At 37.5% G+C, this 18,821-nt stretch overlaps 1 protein-coding gene across 5 annotated transcripts in view; it reads left to right on the top strand.

Moving 5' to 3' along the window:
- RESF1 (retroelement silencing factor 1) overlaps positions 1-18,439 on the top strand; it is a 214,033-nt gene extending 195,594 nt beyond the window's left edge. For 4 of the 5 annotated variants that reach the window (XR_004540036.1, XR_004540035.1, XR_004540033.1 and 1 more), the window contains one exon: positions 17,061-18,439. The gene's annotated coding sequence lies outside the window, so the exon portion shown is untranslated. Of the gene's footprint in view, positions 1-2,217; positions 2,280-17,060 lie in introns of those variants that run through there. The other variant, XR_004540037.1, reaches the window with a different exon arrangement.
- The last annotated feature ends 382 nt before the right edge of the window (positions 18,440-18,821 follow it).

The following is an 18,821-nucleotide window of genomic DNA, read 5'->3' as shown; positions in this document are numbered from 1 at the left end:
TATTGAGGCTCCAAGAAAATTAGACTTTCTTTATAGAGTCCAGTCATGCTCAGGATGCCTAAACTACAGCATAAGTCTCTCTTAGTTGAGTATGCTCTCAAAAAATCTTCCAATACCAGGACTTCTGCCAGTACTCCTCCAGGGAGAGAGGGCCACACCCTGGATAAATTTGTTGTATCCTCATTTACAATTTCTACATGACTTTTAACTTTAAACAGTTGAGCAATTATCGCATTTTGAACAATCATTCCAGCAAACCAACTTGAAGAATTCCAAAATACTACCCATAATCTCCTAGGAACTAGAAAGTTTGTTGCTTTTCATGTCCCCTTTAGGGTATCTGATCTATCCATAGCTATGCATTGATAGGCCTGGTTGCAAGTGTCTGATCTATACTATAATATCCAGGACAGTCTAGCAAATATTTCCTGTTTTGGTGATGAATTGTTTGGAGACAAAATCGAAGAAGTCACACAAAAAAGTACCAGACATGAACAAAGCATGTCCCGGGGCTATACTGTCTGCCTGGTGCCAAACTCTAAGATGTTACAGAGAGCTTTCCGAGACTCATCAAGCCTGATGACTATTATCTGATGCTGCTTATCCATGTTTGCACTAATGATACTGCCAGGTATTCCTGCAGATATATAAAAAAATGACTGTGGCTCTGAGTGAGAAGATGAAGCAGTCAGGTGCGCTGGTAGTATTCTCGTCCATCCTCCCTGTAAAGGCCAGGGCAGAGAAGTTCGCACCCTGAAGATGAATGTGTGGCTATGTGGATAGTGTTATTGAGCGCGCTTGGTTTCTTGGACCAAGGGATGATTTTCCAAGGGCAGCTGCCCAAGGATGATATGCATCTATCAAAGAAGGGAAGAAATGTCTTTAAACTAGAAGAGATGGGGCAGGGTGATCAAAGTCTCCAGGTGAATATAAGCCCGTAGGTAAGTAAATCACTGAATACTTCTACATGGATGGGAAAAGGGGGTAATGTCTGGAAAGCAGTATACGAGTATACTAATTATCGAAGTATAGGAAACAAGATTCTGGATCTAGAAGCTGTGATGGAAGAAGATGAGTTGGATATAGTGGCGATCATGAAGACATGGTTCACAGAGACTCATGACTGGGATATAGTTATACTGAGCTATAATCTGTTCAGGAAAGACAGGATAGGAAAAAAAGGAAGGGAATTAGCGTTATATGTTAAAGATTATATTAAAGCCACACAATTGCAGGATCTGCAGGGCAAAGAAGATGCACTGTGGATCAATTTGGAAAGAGGGATTGATGATTTTATTTACATTGGTATGATGTACAAGCCTCCTTCACAGACGGAAGAAATGGACAGAGATTTAATAGAAGACATTCAAAATATATTTAAAAAATAAGTTTTACTAATAGATTATTTTAACATGCCAGATGTTAATTGGAGTATCCCTATGGCGAGGTCTTGTAGAAGTAGGGAGATCTGGATTCTCTACAAGGAGAACTGTTCCAGCAGTTGGTAATGTAACCCATGCAGGATGGGGGTCATACTGGACTTAATGCTTACAAATGGGGAAAGTGTTTCTGATGTTACAGTGGGTGGTCTGGCATCCAGTGATCACTGCATGGTACAGTTTAATATTAAGATGGGTATACAGGGCTCATTCAAAAGTAAAGGTTCTAGGTTTTTTTTTTAAAAACAACTAACTATGTTCAGATGGGGGATATGTCAAAGAATTTTCTGGAGGGGAATGTCTGGAGGGAATAGAAGTGCAGTGGGCAAAACTGAAAGGAGTTATTGTAAGGGCGACAAACCTTTTTGTGAGACAAGTAATTAAAAGTAAGAGGAAAAGAAGGCTGCTTTGGTTCTCAAAAGTAGTAGCTGAGAAGGTAAGAATAAAGTTAGCTTTCATAAACTACAAAATATTGCAGAAAGTAGAAGACATGCAAAAATATCTGGAAAAGTTAAGATATGCTGGTCGTGTAGTCAGGAAAGCAAAGATGCAAATGGAAGAAAAAATAGTTGATACGGTAATACAGGGAGACAAGACTTTTTTAGATATATCAATGATAGGAAGAAGTACAATAGTGAAAATGTGAGACTCAAAGGTGAATCGGAGATAAATGCAGAAGCTGATAAAGAAAAGGCTTAATTGCTTAACAAATATTTCTGTTCTATGTTCACAGCTGAAGCGACAGGAGTGGGACCACAGAAGACAAATGCGAATAGGGACGAAGGAGTGGTACTCTGATTTTCAGAGGGTTGTGTTCGTGAGGAGCTAGCTAAATTAAAGGTAGGCAAAGTAATGTACATCTGAAGGTGCTGAAGGAACTTAGGGAAGTTCTGGTGGCTCCACTGACCGACCTTTTCGATGCTTCTCTAGAGTTGGGAGTGGTTCCAGAGGACTGGAGAAGGGTGGATATGGGGAAGAAGTAAGGAATTACAGGCCAGTAAGTCTGACTTCTGTGTTAAGCAAATTAATGGAAATCTTTATAAAACAGGGAATGGTGATGTTCTGGAATCTGGTGGATTACAGGACTGGAGGCAATATAGTTTCACTAGAGGTAGGTCTTGTCAAACGTTGGGAAAACCGAGTTATTAAATGTGAATCTGTCTGCGGAGGGGGTAGAGAGAACATAGAACAGAAATCTGATCAATTTCTTTGACTGGGTGATCTGAGAATTAGATTTAAAGGAGTGCACTAGATCTGGTGTATTTAGATTTTAGCAAAGCCTTGGACAGTGCTCCACACAGACATCTAATAAATAAACTGAGTGCCCTTGGGATGGGCCCCAAAGTTACAGGCTGGGTCAAGAACTGGTTGATTGGAAGGTGACAAAGAATTGTGGTCAGTGGAGATCACTCTGAGGAAAGGGATGTTACTAGTGGTGTGCCTCAAGGTTCTGTTCTTGGACCTGTTCTTTTTAACATTATTATAAGCGATATTGCTGAAGGGCTGTCAGGTAAGTTTGCCTCTTTGCTGATGATACCAAAATCTGCAATAGAGTAGACATCCCGGATGGTATGAATAATATGAAGAAAGACCTAGTAAAGCTTGAAGAATGGTCTGAAATTTGGCAGCTAAGATTTAATATAGGAAATGCATGATCATACATTTGTCATGCAAAAACCTAATGTAATGGTACAGTTTAAAGGGTGAGGAACTTTTGTGCATGAAAGAGGAGCGGGACTTGGGTGTGATAGTATATGAAGACCGTAAGGTAGCCAAACAGGTTGAAAATGTGATGGTGAAAGCTGGAAGGATACTAGGGTGCATAGGAAGAGGTATGACCAGTAGAAAAACAGTGAGTAGGTATGGCCAGTAGGAAGACTCTGGTGAGACCTCATTTAAAATATTGTGTACAATTCTGAAGACTGCACCTTCAAAAAGATATAAAAAGGATGGGAGTCTGTCCAGAGGAAGGTTACTAAAATGATGCATGGTCTTCATCATAAGGTGTATGAGGACAGACAAAGATCTCCATATGTATACTTTGGAGGAAAGGCAGGAAAGAGAGGATGGTCTGGAATGGGCATAGGATGAAGTTGTGAGGTGATAGGCTCAGGAGTAATCTAAGGAAATACTTTTTTACAGAAATGATGGTGGATGCATGGAATGGTGTCCTGGAGGTGGTGGTGGAGACAGAGACTGTGTTTGAATTCAAGAAAGTGGGGGATAGGCATGTGGGATCTCTTAGAGAGAGGAAGAGATAATGGGCCATTTGATCTTTATCTGCCATCATGTTTCTGTGATTTCCCCAAGTCATCTCAATAATGGCCTATGGTCTTCTCTTTTAGGAAATCATCTAAACCTTTTTTTTTAATCCCGCTAAGTTGATTTCATCACATTCTCTGGCAATGAATTCCAGAGTTTAATTACATGTGTGAAGAAATATTTTCTCCAGTTTATTTTAAATCCACTACTTAGTAGCTTCATCGCATATCCCCTAGTCCTAGTATTTTTTAAATTCTTTATTAAATTTTTATTGAACTTATTACATATTACATGCCTGAGGTAACAGGAATTAGCGATTACAAGCATATATAATAATACAAACTTGAATTATGCAAATCATACATAGACAAAGTTATATAGCTAATTCCCCTAAAAGTCCTCAAGTAAAAGGGGGAGAGAATTTGTAGGAAAAAGAGGCACATCATAATAAGGAAATAAAATAGACAAATTTATGGCATCTCACTGAAACTAAATTGCAACCTTCCTAATTGGGCTAATCTCCAATTTCTTCCCTTGGACCCATGTTCTGGACCTGTATTTTGCACTTATTTTCAAGAAAAGCCTTTAATTGGGATCAAAGAAAAGATACTGACTTTATTCAAATATAATTAAAAATTTGCAGGGAAAATGTAAAAATTAATGGACTCCCAGGGCTAATACCTGGGGGCGTTAGATCAAGAATTGTTTCCTTTTGTCCTGTGTATCCACACAGACATCAGGAAATACCCTCACTTTTCCTCCCCAAAACAATTTATCATTATTTCGAAAATACAGCCTCATCACCCAGTCTTTATCAGACTCAAAAATGAATGTCACTAGGAGAGTAGATCTTATACTCTCTTCCTCTATAGATGTTTCCAACAACTGAGTGACATTCAAACTGTCCATGGATAAATCTCCCTGGACCTGAGGTCGTTTTTTCCCCTGCACGTAGTAAACTCGAGAGAATGGAGGCACAGCTTCCTTTGGAACCCCAGAACTTCCATCAGACATCTCTTAAGCAGTTCAATGGGAGCTATATTCTTGGATTGAGGAAAGTTGACAAAATGTAGATTCAACCTACGGGTATAATTCTCCATTTTCTCCACTTTATTTCTCAATCCCACTAAGTCAATATGTTAGATTTACATTCTCTCAGATCTTGTTGGGCTTCCTCTATTTTTTTTTTTTTTTCTAACTCAAAGTTTTTTGCTTCCTGAGTGATAATTCTGGTCTTAACATCTTGCAAAGAATTGTCCACCACTATTTTATTACTAATGAAAATCTTCTCCAAGCGTGCAACAGTGTCCCAGATGGAATCTAGCGTGACATGAGGAGGTTTGACCATAGGTATAACAATGTGCTTATCTGTATTCTACTGCTGTCCATATTCCATAGACCTGGAGCTCTCTCGGGGCCGTGATATTTGTCCTCACCTTTGATCCCTTCATTAGAGACATTATGAGCAATCTGGAAATCATTGGAATACCCATGAGTTCCATTAGCTTTCTGATTTCTGCTTTTGCAGACAATCTGCTTGTATACATTTCAGCCCCACAAACTGCTCTCCCAGTATTAGAATGTTTTGGGGAATATGGGGCTTTCTCAGGCTTTAAACTTAGACTTCTCTATATTTGAGTGTCTACCTTCAAAACCTTGACTTTGCCAGACCTGGGGTAGGGCATTCCCTTTGAAGTGGGCATCTGAGGCCTTTAAATACTTCGGAATTCACCTTACCATATCACCTCTTTGGGGGCTTCAGAGTGTGTGTGTGTGTGTGGGGGGGGGTCATGTATTGTTGGTATGAAATGTATATTATTAATGTGGGTGCATGATGAACCTCCGTCATATTGGCAGTGGAGAAACATGATGTACTGCTTATTGACCTGGGAAGCTAGAGATGCCTGTCTTACTTTCAGAAGAAAGAAATGCTTTTGGTCCATCTGGAAATACTACATAGATGCACTCCCCTGCAGATCTTGTAGTCTGATACTTAACAAGTTGAATCTATGACACTTTAGAACAGCAGTCTCAAACTCAAACCTTTTGCAGGGCCACATTTTGGATTTGTAGGTATTTGGAGAGCCGCAGAAAAAAATAGTTAATGTCTTATTTTTAATAAATTATTTGTATTAAATAAATAAATACAGTGTACAATATGTAAATGAATAACCACAATCATGTATAGCATATAAGTATAAATACAAAATTAAACAATTTATAAATTAATGGTATAAACTTTGTTTCAAATACAATTATAATAAAAGAAAGATTATTCAACTATTACCCTCTCCCAACCCCCCTACCCATTCCCCTTCTCAAGACTGCATATAATGTAAATCATATTTATTAAATTTCAAATACAAACAAAATAGTAAAAAATATCATTTCAAATACAAGAAGAAAACCAAAATTTACAGTTAATATAAAAGAAACAATATCACTAAAAGCAAATATACCCAAATCCCTCCCTTTTCCCCCATTTTAGAACTGTAATTAAATATTAAATAATATGCGACTGCGAGTATGTGGTGTTAATGTATCTAAATAAGATTACCAAATAGTAAAACATTATCTTCCCTGTCTAGTGTCCCATTCTGATAATTGCATACTTTCCATTGTTAAAATGTGTAACATTCTAGAACGCCAATTACTATATGTTGGTCTTAAGGATCCAATACAAAGATAAAGTATGACTTTCAAATCTGATAAGATTGTTCTTTGAAGAAAGCCTTTTAGGCCTCTTGGAATAGGACGCTTAACATCAAAAATCCAAAATATATTATAACTATTGCAATGCCAATCAATTCCCCACATTTGCTCAACTTTAGAAAAAACAACATTCCAAAATTGGCGTATCAAAGGACATGTCCAAAACATGTGAGATAAATTAGCTTTAGGGTGACCAAATTTCAAACAAGAGCCTAATGTAGCAAAAGTCACCCTATAAGCACGCCAGGGAGCAATATATATTCTACAAATAAATTTATAACCCATTTCATAATAGGTGATATCAGAAAGAAGACCATATAAAATCTTTAAAAATCTTTGAATATGGAATCCCTGAAGGTGAATCCCCAACTCTTCATTCCAAGGTTGAGCTATATTATTGTAATCTAAATTAGGAGAAAGATTCACTAATGAATGTCTAAAATATTTAAGGGGCACAATCAACTGGGCATCTAACCAAAATAATTCTGAAAGAGCATCATATACTTTAGCATTTAATGACAATGAAGGTAAGGAATTCACAAAATACCTCAACTGCATGTAAGAATATATATCCAATTTAGACCAATTATAAACAGTATGTAATTGTGATAATATTGGTAAATTACCCTCATCAGTTAATATCTGGTAAAAATAGAAAATATTTCCTCGTTTATTAGATTGAAGACCTGCAGATGTTATAGCAGGTTAAAAAAAGCCATTTCCACAAATAGGTAAAAGTGGTGTAGTTCTAAAATCAAACTTCAATCGATTACATATCTTTCGCCAAGTGGTTCTCAAAGGAACAATTAAAAAATAAAAAGGATTTTTCAGAACAGCAGTCTTCATCTTAGAAGCATGTCAAAGATAATTAAAGTGGTAAGGCCACCATAATTTTAACTCTACTGAAGTCCAGGAAAAATAAGATGTTGCAAGAAACCAATCATGTATGTAACGCATGTGACAAGCCTTGATAAATTGCCTCAACTGTAATAAACCCAATCCTCCCTTTGTTATTGGCAAAGTCACCTGATTTAATGAAATACGTGGTCTTTTTCCCATCTAAAGGAACCCACTTATCAATTTATTTAATTGACATTCTACTACTTTAGAATACAACAATGGTAACATTTGATATACATATAACCATTGAGGAAGAATTATCATATTACAAAGAGCAATACGTCCCATTAAAGAGATAGGAAAATGTCTCCATGTTAATAAGATTGATTTGGTTTTATTCAATAACAGTTGAATATTAAGATCATTTAAACAGGTAATATCTTGTGGAATAATGATCCCTAAATAAGTAACTGCTTCACTTGCCCAAGTTAATGGGAAATTTCCTTTCCAATGTTCCTTCAAGAACTGATTGAAAGGAAGGGCTACAGATTTCTGATCATTCAGACCAAACCCAGAATGAAATCCAAATTCAGATATTGCATCAATAAGATGTTGTAAAGAATTCTCAGGATCAGTCAAAATAATCATCAAATCATCCGCAAAAGCTAATACTTTCAAATCTTGATCTATCACCCGAATCCCAGTTAATGTGAATATCTCGTTTCAAGGTACGTAAAAGAGGTTCTAGATATATTATAAATAATAAAGGAGAAAGAGGACATCCCTGTCAAGTCCCACGAGAAATAGTAAAAGGAGATGAACGAGTGCCATTAATCAAAATAGAGGCCCTTGGCTTGGCATACCAAACTCGAAGACTATCTAAGAACCATCCAGAAATTCCTACTTTAGACAATGCAGAAAAGAGAAAGGACCATTCCACTCGGTCAAAAGCTTTTTCTGGATCCAGACTAGCCAACAGACCAGAAATTGCTTTTGTCTGACCAGTCACCAAAGCCATTAAAACTTTTCTAACATGCAAAACTGATTGACGAACTCTTATAAAACCAACTTGTTCTTCTCCTATCAGCATAGGCAGATGAATTGCCAGTCTATCTGCCAATACTCTTGCAAATATCTTAAGATCTATATTGATTAATGAAATCAGACGATATGATTCTATCAACAGAGGAGTTTTACCCGGTTTTGGGATCAATGTTATCAGAGCATCAGTAGCTCCTAAAGGAAAAGAATTGTGCTCTACACATTGATTATAATAGCACATCAATGTACTTGGAATATGATTAACAAGTAATTTATAATAATCCCCTGTAAATCCATCCAGCCCAGGTGCCTTACAAGTAGATAAAGATTTAGTAACTTTTTAGATTGAACCATCCTTGATCCATTCCAAGTTTTAGTGAGTTTCGCTAAAAAACGACTAGGACGATTTCCAAAACGAAAAAATTTAAATTTCCTATATATAGCATTACGTTGATACTTTTCATGCAAGAGAGTATTAAGAGCCACTTGTGCTGCAAGCATATTTTCTTTATGAGAAACTGTAGGATGTCACAAATAAGTACGTTTTGCACATTGAAACTGACGCTCAAAAGAGTTAATATTAGCAGCAATACATCGATTCCGTGAAGCGACATAAGCAATGATATCACCTCTAAGAACTGCTTTAGAAGCTTCCCAGAAAAGAACCGGTTCTGCTATATGTTCATCATTGAAGTGAATATAATCTGCCCAACGTTCTACAAAATAATGCTGAAAATGTGAATCCTCATATAGATAGGAAGGAAACCTCCGTCCACTTCCTCTAGAACCCCCTACCTCAATATCCAGAAACACCAGCGAATGATCAGAAAGCATCTGTGGTCCAATAGTAAAAGAAAAAACACGAGAAAACAACAATTGTGAAACAAGAATATAATCAATACGGGACCAAGTAAAATGAGAGCATGATAAATGCGTATAATCTCTTTCCATAGGATGCAACAATCTCCATGATTCAACTAAGTTTAAAGCAGAACATAAATAAGGTACTCCCTTGTGAGGAACAGAAGACTGCTGACCTGAAGAAGATGTGTCCAAAGAAAGATCAAGAACTTGATTTAAGTCTCCCGCCAACATTAGAGGAACAGAATTAGATTTCAAAGCTGTCTTAATCAAATTTTGGAAAAAAACATGTTCATGTATATTAGGAGCATACACCACCAATAAATTAAAAGTGAATGCACTTAATGTCACTTGTAAGTAAACATAATGACCATAATCATCTTTTGCAAGCAATTTGGTTTGTGATTGAAGATGTTTGCTAATAAGCACTGCTACACCACCTTTTTTGCAATCAGTGGAAGAACAAAAAACCTCCCCTAACCATCCATTTTTAAGATAATCAGGTTTCTTGTAGATATGCGATATCCACTTTCTGGCGACAAAGACATGAGAGTAATTTGGTACGTTTAACAGGTGAATTTACCTCTGATACATTCCAAGTGGCCACTCTAAGTGAAGATAACAAATAAAACAGATCTGCAAGGAAAATTATACAAATGAGACATCCAGGTGCTCAGCCTTCACCACAGATGTAAATGATACCCACAGTCACATAAATAGCATCAAAACAATTTAAGAAATCTTCCACATTATAATATTGCAACATTTGAATAATTATAAATTTTATTAACATGTTGTGCACAGTTCTAAAAAATCCATCCCACCCCAATTTTAACCTCCCCTTCTTCTTTTGTACCCAAAACCCCCTAACACCCAATAATGTAGATAACATTTCTGATTTCCAATATATGGGAATCAGATGGTCAAGTTCACGTGTTTACGTGATATGACTTCAGGTCCCATCTGTCCAAATGTACTGATAATACATAGGTCTTAGAATATATATATAATCAATAAACTTTTTATAAAACTAATTTGATTTTCTTTATATAAGTATATGTAATCAATTTTTTATTTAATCTTTATAAATCATTTATTATAATAATTTATGCTATAACAAGCACATGTAAAAATCAATATTGTATTAATAAGAAGATTAAATAGTAAATCATATGATATATGTATAGAAATATATATGCTATATGCATTTTATTTTATATTAAATTTTGTTTTAATAGGATTCTTTTATTGTTTATTTTTATTTTCTTTTTCCAATCATGGTGGTCCAAACACACAAAGCAACACACTACAACAAAGCATCTCCACATATTCAATATTAGCATTTTTTTAAATTAATTTAAAAATGTGCAAGGTATACAAGCATCAAGGTGTATAAGTTTCAAGTTTTATTACCATTTGATGACTCGCCTATACAAACTTTCTAAGCGATGAACAGCATTATAAAAACAACAGTTTAGCGGACAAACAGCTTTTTAAACAAACAAACTGACATAATTATAACACTTAACAAATTTCATCTTACAAATGGATTAGGGACAGACAAGATGTAAGAGGATAGGAGGGGAAAAGTTACAATTCTCTCAGGTATGAAAAAAACATTAAAAAGGAAAGAACGAGAGGAAGGGATACATATTGAATTCTAGAGTAAGTTAACATGTCTCAGAATTTAATTGTTAAAAGCATCATTAAATAAAAAAGTTTTTAGAAGTTTTTTAAAAGAAATGATATTTCCCGCCTCTATTTCTCATACCTTTAAAAATTATTTCATATTCTTTCTTGAACTGATGTGTTACTTAGAATGTCAGATGGACTAAATGTAGATTTACTTGTCTATCCCAAAGCAGATCAAGAAGGCAAAAAGCACAAAATGTATTTCATTTCTTTTCCATTTCTTCAATATTTGTTTTTGAACTTTAAAGTTTTCACCCCTTCTTGTCTTCATTATTTCTTCACCTTTCACTCTTTCCCATTTTTGCCACTCTCTCATATCTTTAAAGATTTATTTCCTCTTCTAATATCCAGACTGATAGCAATTATCCTGTGGAAAGACTATGTCACTTGTCAACAAGTCTCCTGCGTCGTGCTACAGATAGATAGAACATTCACATGGAATCTTCTCAGTGTAGATCAGGAAGGCAGGAAGCACAAATTTGTCTCATTTATTTCCTCTTCTAATATCCAGACTGATAGCAATTATCCTGTGGAAGGTCTATGTCACTTGTCAACAAGTCTCCTGCGTCGTGCTACAGATAGACAGAACATTCACTTGGAATCTTCTCAGTATAAATCAGGAAGACAGAAAGTGCAAATTGCATCTTTTTTCTTTTCCATTGTTCATGTCATTTTAAATTTTGAATTTTCCTCTCTGCTTGCCATCTTTGCCATTCTTTATCATGACTTAAAAAATTTAACTCTCTTCTTTCCTGAATTACTTTCTAAGTCTTATCAATAATAGTTTCCTCTGTCTTCATGTAGTTTTTATTATTGTTTACTTTTTAATATTTAAATGTTAGAAATCAGGAAACATAAGACATTCACACCCCATATTAACAGTAACATCCCTACATAGACAAAATAAAAAACTATAAAAAATATATTAAACTTTGAAATGCTCCATCACAGCCTCCATCACCCAATCTGCACAAACCACCATAATGAAAAAACAAAACATTATATGAACAGCATCTATTACAAAATAACTTATCAACATCATATAATGACAGTATGAATTTTCAAGATCAGATAGGCATCAAATTGTTGAAGTAGCTGGTGACAATATATAATTATTTGCCTCCAAAACAGATGTGAATGATTTCCAGCCAGTGTTTGTAAAAATGCGTAATGTTGCAGGATATGCCAGAATGAATCGCATTTTTCTTTTCACTAAATCAGCACAAATAGGGGAAAACTGCCGATGTTTCTCTGATAATGAAGCAGAGTAATCTTGAAACAGCCTAATTTGAGCTCCATCAAAAGTTAATGTCTCTTTACATTGGCGATATTGCTGAAATAATGCCACTTTATGTGCATAATTATGCACTTTTGCTATGATTATTCGTGGCCTTTGACGGTTATGTTGTTTAATACCCACCCAGTTTACCTGTTCTAAACGGAGAGGGCCAGTATCTGATGGAAGCGGCAGCTTTTTTTGAAACCAATCTTCCAACTGAAACAGTAAACGAGTTTCTGACACTGACTCAGGAACACCCACTATCCGGATGTTATCTCTTCGTGAATAATTTTCAATTTGTTCTAGCTTGACTTCCTGTAATTTCATCTGTTCCTTCAAAGTAGCTAGTGTACCATTTACCTCTGTCTGTAGCTGTGTCCTCAATTTCAGCAACTCGTACCTCAAGTTATCCTGCTCTCCTAGATAAGTCAGACATCAAAGTGTCAATCCCAGTTAATTGACATGAAAGGTGAGAAAACCTAGGCTCCAAAACTTTGACTACTGCAGCTGTTATCTCCTGGACAAGCTCTGAGTCAGCCATCTCAGCAGGCAGTTGTAACGGTTGAAGTTTCTCCTGTTCCCTTTCCTTTTCTTTCAGGACTGGTTTAGAGCTCATAATACTTGTAGCTGAAGACTATCTACTCAGATAAGTGTTAATAGCGTTTTGTACAAATTCAAGTAAATAAAAACAAAGATTTAAAGACAGATGAGACCCGAAGTGCAGGAGCTCAGCTAAAAAGCATCCAGCTGAGCTCACCAGTCACTGGAATTCCAAGAGTACATATAAATAAATAAATTTATGATCTACTCATTAAAACACAACTTCATTTAGTAGGTGTCAATGTATTTTAAAAAGGTTGCCAAATCATAAGAAATAGTCTACTCTGCTTCATCTCTCAATCAGAAATAGACATAGCTTCCATACATATAAGATGCAACATACAAGCTCTCCATTGACCATAAGCCGGACCATAAATAAAGAATAGTTTTTAAACCTATAAGAATAACTCTTTTCAAAAAACTTTTATAACCTTTAGGTATTGGATGTTGAATATCAAAAATCCAAAATAGATTATAATTATTACAATACCATGGCACTTGCCACATATTGCTGACTTCAGAAAAAACCTCTGCCCAAAAACTTTGAACCAAAGGACACTCCCAAAACATATGAGATAATGTTGCTTTTGGGTGATTACATTTCAAACAAGAGCCCACAGATATAATAGTTCCTCTATAGGCTCTCCAAGGTGCTATATATAATCGACAAACAAATTTGTAACCCATTTCAAAAAATGAAATGTCAGGTAATAAACCATATAATAATTGCAAAAAATGCTTAATATGAACACCTTGTAAATTTATTTGTAACTCAATACTCCAATCAGAGACCACTTATCATAATCCATGGACTGAGAAAATTCCAACATTGAATGGCTAAAATATTTTAAAGGTACTATCATTTGAGCCTCTAACCAAAGTACCTCCGATAGTCTCAAATATTGTAGAACATAAAAATTTAGAATTTAGTGGAGATACATAAAATCGTAATTGAAGATATGAAAAAGTATCTAAATGAGACCATCCATATTCAGCATTTAGCTGAGAACAAGTTGGCAGAGTACCATCATCTTTAAGAATCTGATACAAGTAAGTAAGAGTTCCTCTCTTTTCTGCTCTAAAACCAGCTGATGACATACCAGGTTGAAATGATCCATTGCCCCTTATAGGTAGCAAGGGAGTGATTTGAAAATTAATTGACAATTTATTACAAATTTGACGCCAAGTAACTCTTAAAGGGGCCAGCAAAAAAATAAGGGTTCCTTAGGATGGCAGATTCTAATCTAGAAGAATGCAAAAGGTAACTAAAATGAAAAGGCTTCCAAAAACAAAGTTCCACTGGAGTCCAAGAAAAATAAGATGTAATGAGAAACCAGTCATGTATAAGCCTTAAATGACAAGATTCCACAAATTGGCGAAATAATAAACCAAGGCCACCCTTATTTATTGATAGTTACCATATTCAAAGGGAGACGAGACGAGACCGACCTGTTTGCCAAAGAAATCCAAGAATAAATGTATTCAATTGTATCTCAATTCTTCAATAAAAAATAAGAGGGAGCATCTGGTAAACATACAACCATTGAGGCAATATAATCATATTACATAGTTAATGTCTTATTAAAGAAATGAGTTTTACCTCCTGCAAAGTTGTCATATAGTTGTAGTATAGTTAAGGTGACCGTACGTCCCATTTTGAACAGGACCGTCCAGTTTTTAGATCACCTGTCCCATTGTCCCCACACACAGCTTTGGGACGCCAAAATGTCCCGTTTGCAGGGACAGCGTCCCGAAGCTGTGTGCGGGGATAACGGGACAGGTGATCACTTCCCCTCCCTCCCTGCCACGCCAAAGCTAGCCTCCATCCTTCCCTTTCTCCAGCGCCCGATTCAACCCCCCCCCCTCCCGGGTCCACTGCTACCACAGCTTACCAGCCTCCCTCCAGCGCCGATTCAAACCACCAACCCCCCGGTCCACCGCTGCCGCATATGCTTGCCACCCAGAAGCCTTCATCTCGATGTCAATTCTGATGTCGGAGAGGAAGTTCCAGGCCAGCCAGGCAGCGATTGGCTGGCCTGGAACGTCCTCTCCGACATCAGAATTGATGTCGGGGGGGATGCGGGTGGGGGGAGAGAGAAGACTTGTAGGCCTGACACTTGTGCAGAGCAGTCGCTGCATGCGCCTTGATGTTGCTGGGTCAGGGAAGCAGGGTGTGTGGGGGCAGGGGAAGCAGGGTAGCTTGGCTTGTCGGGGGGTAGGGGAAGCAGGGTGGCTTGGCTTGTGGAAGGCAGGGAAAGCAGGCTGCGTTGGGGAAGCAGGGTGGCTTGGCTTGTCGGGAGGCAGGGGAAGTAGGGTGGCTTGGCTTGTCGGGAGGCAGGGGAAGCACGGGTGCGTCGGAGAAGCAGGGGAAGCACGGGCGCGTCAGGGAAGCACAGTGGCTTGGCTTGACGGGGGGGGGGTAGGGGAAGCAGGTGGGCTTGGCTTGTCAGGGGGCAGGGAAAGCAGACTGCGGCGTGGAAGCAGGATGGTTTGGCTTGTTTGGGGAGGCAGGGGTGGTGATGGTGGAGAATGGATCTAGGGGGGTCCTGTCCCGTTTTGAGGGAAAAAAAAATGGTCACATTAAGTATAGTTTATAAATCTTGTAACTGTAAATCATATACAGTGGTACCTTGGATTACGAGCATAATCCGTTCCAGGAGCATGCTCGTAATCCAAAATGCTCGTTTATCAAAGCGAGTTTCCCCATAGGAAATAATGCAAACTCGCTTTGATGCGTTCCCCCCCCCCCCGAGAACCGGCATTGCTCCCCTCAAAGGCCCCCCCCCCGCCACGATCCGACCCTCCCCCCTGACACAATTGGGCCCCCCCCCCCCCCCGGCCGCTTCTTACCCTCATCTGGGCACTCTTGAAAATCGGCTTCCTCCTCTGCTGGGCCTTGAGCATCTGAGCATGCTCAAGGCCTGCGAGTTCACATTCAGATGAGGGTAAGAAGCGGCGGGGGGTGCCCAATTGTGTCGGGGAGGGGTCGGATCGTAGCTGGGGGGTGCCCAATCATGGCGGGGGGGTGCCCAATCGTGTCAGGGGGTGTCGGATCGTGGCGGGGGGGGGGTGCCGGTTCGAGGCGTGGGGGTGCCGGATTGCGGGGGGGGGGGTGCTCGTAAATCGAGCCATGCTCGGTTTCCGAGGCACCGATTTTGCAAATGTTTTGCTCGTCTTGCAAAACACTCGCAAACCGGTGCACTCGTAAACCGAGGTACCACTGTAGTTTATAAATCTTTCCTTAGTTACTTCTGATCATTTAAGTTATACACAGCTGAAAGCAGTGCAACATGCAGAAAGTGAAAAACTATCAAAGTATAAACTGCAAGAGACATGATTTTGGACCAAATATTTTGTGTCCCTCAGTATTATAAAGAATGATTCTTTATGGAAAACATGTGCCTTAAGTGTCCGGCGGTCGCAGCCGCCTTCAGCTCTCATCTCCTTCAGCACCGGACACAAGCACAAGCTGCACTGCCTCCAATGGTTACCTTACGTTCTGGAACGTTGCCTGCCTCACTGCTGTAACCTCATGCAAGCGCTTTCAAGCATCTGTGCACGATTGGACTCCACCTCACAATCACATACAGACGCAGGAAAGCGCTTGCGTGAGGTTACAGCGACCGCTGGACACTTAAGGCACAAGTTTTCCATAAAGAATCAGTCTTTATAATACCGAGGGCCTCAAAATAATACCTGGCCGCATGTGGCCCTTGGGCTGTGAGTTTGAGACCACTGCCTTAGAGGGAGTATAATTCTAGTTTGGATATATCTTCTTTTTTTCCTTTCCTTTTTATATTTTTGTCCTAAATACGCAACTTCTTTTTCATTAGTTGCCTGTTTCTAATTTGAATACGATGATGTGGGAAGGGAAGGGGGGTTTATCATTTCTCTTACCTGTGGATTGAATTCTGATGTGTATCATTTTGTTCTTGATAATGCAAGCTTTACTAAATGGTTGGGGGGAGATGGGAGTTTGGAGGTATTAAGTTGAATGTTTGCTTATAAATGGGGGGACAGGGTGTACATTCTTTATCATGTATTTTTTTCCCTTCATGGCTGTGCTATGTATCTTGATCATAAGGTTTGTATATCCTGTTTTGTGCAATAAAATACATTTGTGTCTAAAAAGTTTTGTATCTAAGAAGTTTCAAGTTTTTCTTTGGCATAAAAACCTGACAGCTAAACTACTTCATGAGTTTTTTTTGTTGGTTTTGTTTGTTTTCATTGCTGATATATAGGGCCAGCATATATACAGTATTATGTATTTATTTTTAAAATATTTGGTCACTGAAAATGTGGTATTTAATTTAATGTTTCATGTTTTATCTCAGAAACTGCTACTGCTCTGCCTGATTCAGGAGCACAGATTTCCAGCTTATCTCCAATGGACACAGAAAGTGTGCATCCAGTGGTTCAAGATTCTAAAGCTACATTCCAGACTTTCCAGAAATTGTACTTTGAGAAAAGAAGCAAAAGCCTTGATAGCCTTCCAAAATGACACCACCTCACATAAATTGAAATCTCTTCTAGATGTTGCTTAAATGTTTTCTTATCTGTGCTGAAAAAGACATTGCATGTGTACCCATAGAAGTTGAGAAGTGATGGAAAAAGGGTTTGTAATATTCCATGAGGAAATGAAATAAAGACCAGCTGAATACCTGGGTTAAAACGGGTGCCTTTCATAGAGTAGTAACTGGTCAAGCCCTTGCTGGATAAAACTGATGATTTCAATACATATATATTGCATAAATAATGTAATGAATGTTGTATTTCAAAAAACTGGAAAATGTTGCACAAAATGCTTTCTGTTTTCATGGAAGCTTTGATAGTTTAACCTTAAGTGCCATAAGCCAATCCCTTCCCCATGTCTTTAAATTGCACCTGTATTTTAAACTTTAAACAAAAAAATAAATCACAACCATATAAATATGATCTCAAGAGTTGTAGATTAATTTCTTAATCTTGGTGAGTTTCCCATTGCTTTAGGGGTTTGTTGTTGGGTTTTTTTTTTGTGGTTATTGTTTGTTCTTATACTACTTTATGTATTTGGGTTTGGGGTTTTTTTGTCAGTATTTTTTCTGAGACAACATCTTAGTTGCTGAAATGTCACTTAAGTACAAACAAGGCATGTATTCGTATACATTAATGTGACTAAATTCTACAGAACGAGAGCTTTGTTTTTCTTTAAAAGAATTAAACTACCGGTACTTTTTTAAAAATGGCTTACTGGTTTTGAACTAGTGTTAAATTTGAGTAGGCTTTTGTTTCATTTTATTAAACTATAAAAGTTCTGTGTTTTGTAGATTGTAATATCTGTTACTTACGTTTTGCTAGTTAAAGCTGCTGATTTTGAGGGACATATCCTCATTTTTCTATTGTGCCAGGAACAGTGCTTGAGCCTCTCAGTTTATCCTGTTTTTAAAACAGTACATAAGCCTGAAACTGTGAATACACCCTCTATATTATAAGCTATATTAGCTGACTGAGAGCTTTGTTTACTGGTATTTCCTGATATGTTCATTTTTGTTCATTATTTACAACTATATTTGAATTTCTTTTGTACTGAAAGTATATACAGTATTGTACATTTCAAAATGTTGCTCATTTTTTCTATTACATGCTTTATATTTAAAAGTAAGTTTAAATTTGGAGGACCATACTTAAATATGATTCCTGCCTTGCCTTAAATAAACTTTTATTTTAAATAACATTGGTCAACAAAAGTTTTTCTTTGCTACTGAGAACTTAAGAAGTGTTCTTAGTTAATTTAATGATGCTGATTTCAGATCTGTAATTGAAATTCAGCTAACGGGTCAGGTTTCTGAGATACACATTACTAATTTTTTTTAGACAGTTTGCCATATCGGCACAATATTGCGAGTATGAACTGTGTCCCAGAAACTTGTGTTGAGGAGTTTACTCTGAAAACAAACACGAAGACAATAAGGAGACATGTTACAGCATATATTTACGCCTCTCAACTTACACAAAAGTGATGTCAGCAAGTTTAGAAATGTTTGAGATACTTGCTTTTAAGCTTGTACTGTACATTTGTCTCTCTTTGCAAGAACCAACAATAGTCTCCCATTGAA

The sequence above is a fragment of the Geotrypetes seraphini genome, chromosome 7 (assembly GCF_902459505.1).
Source record: "Geotrypetes seraphini chromosome 7, aGeoSer1.1, whole genome shotgun sequence".
Taxonomy (NCBI): domain Eukaryota; kingdom Metazoa; phylum Chordata; class Amphibia; order Gymnophiona; family Dermophiidae; genus Geotrypetes; species Geotrypetes seraphini.
Note: the sequence above shows the minus strand (reverse complement) of the source record. Positions and strands in the feature narration are given on the sequence as shown.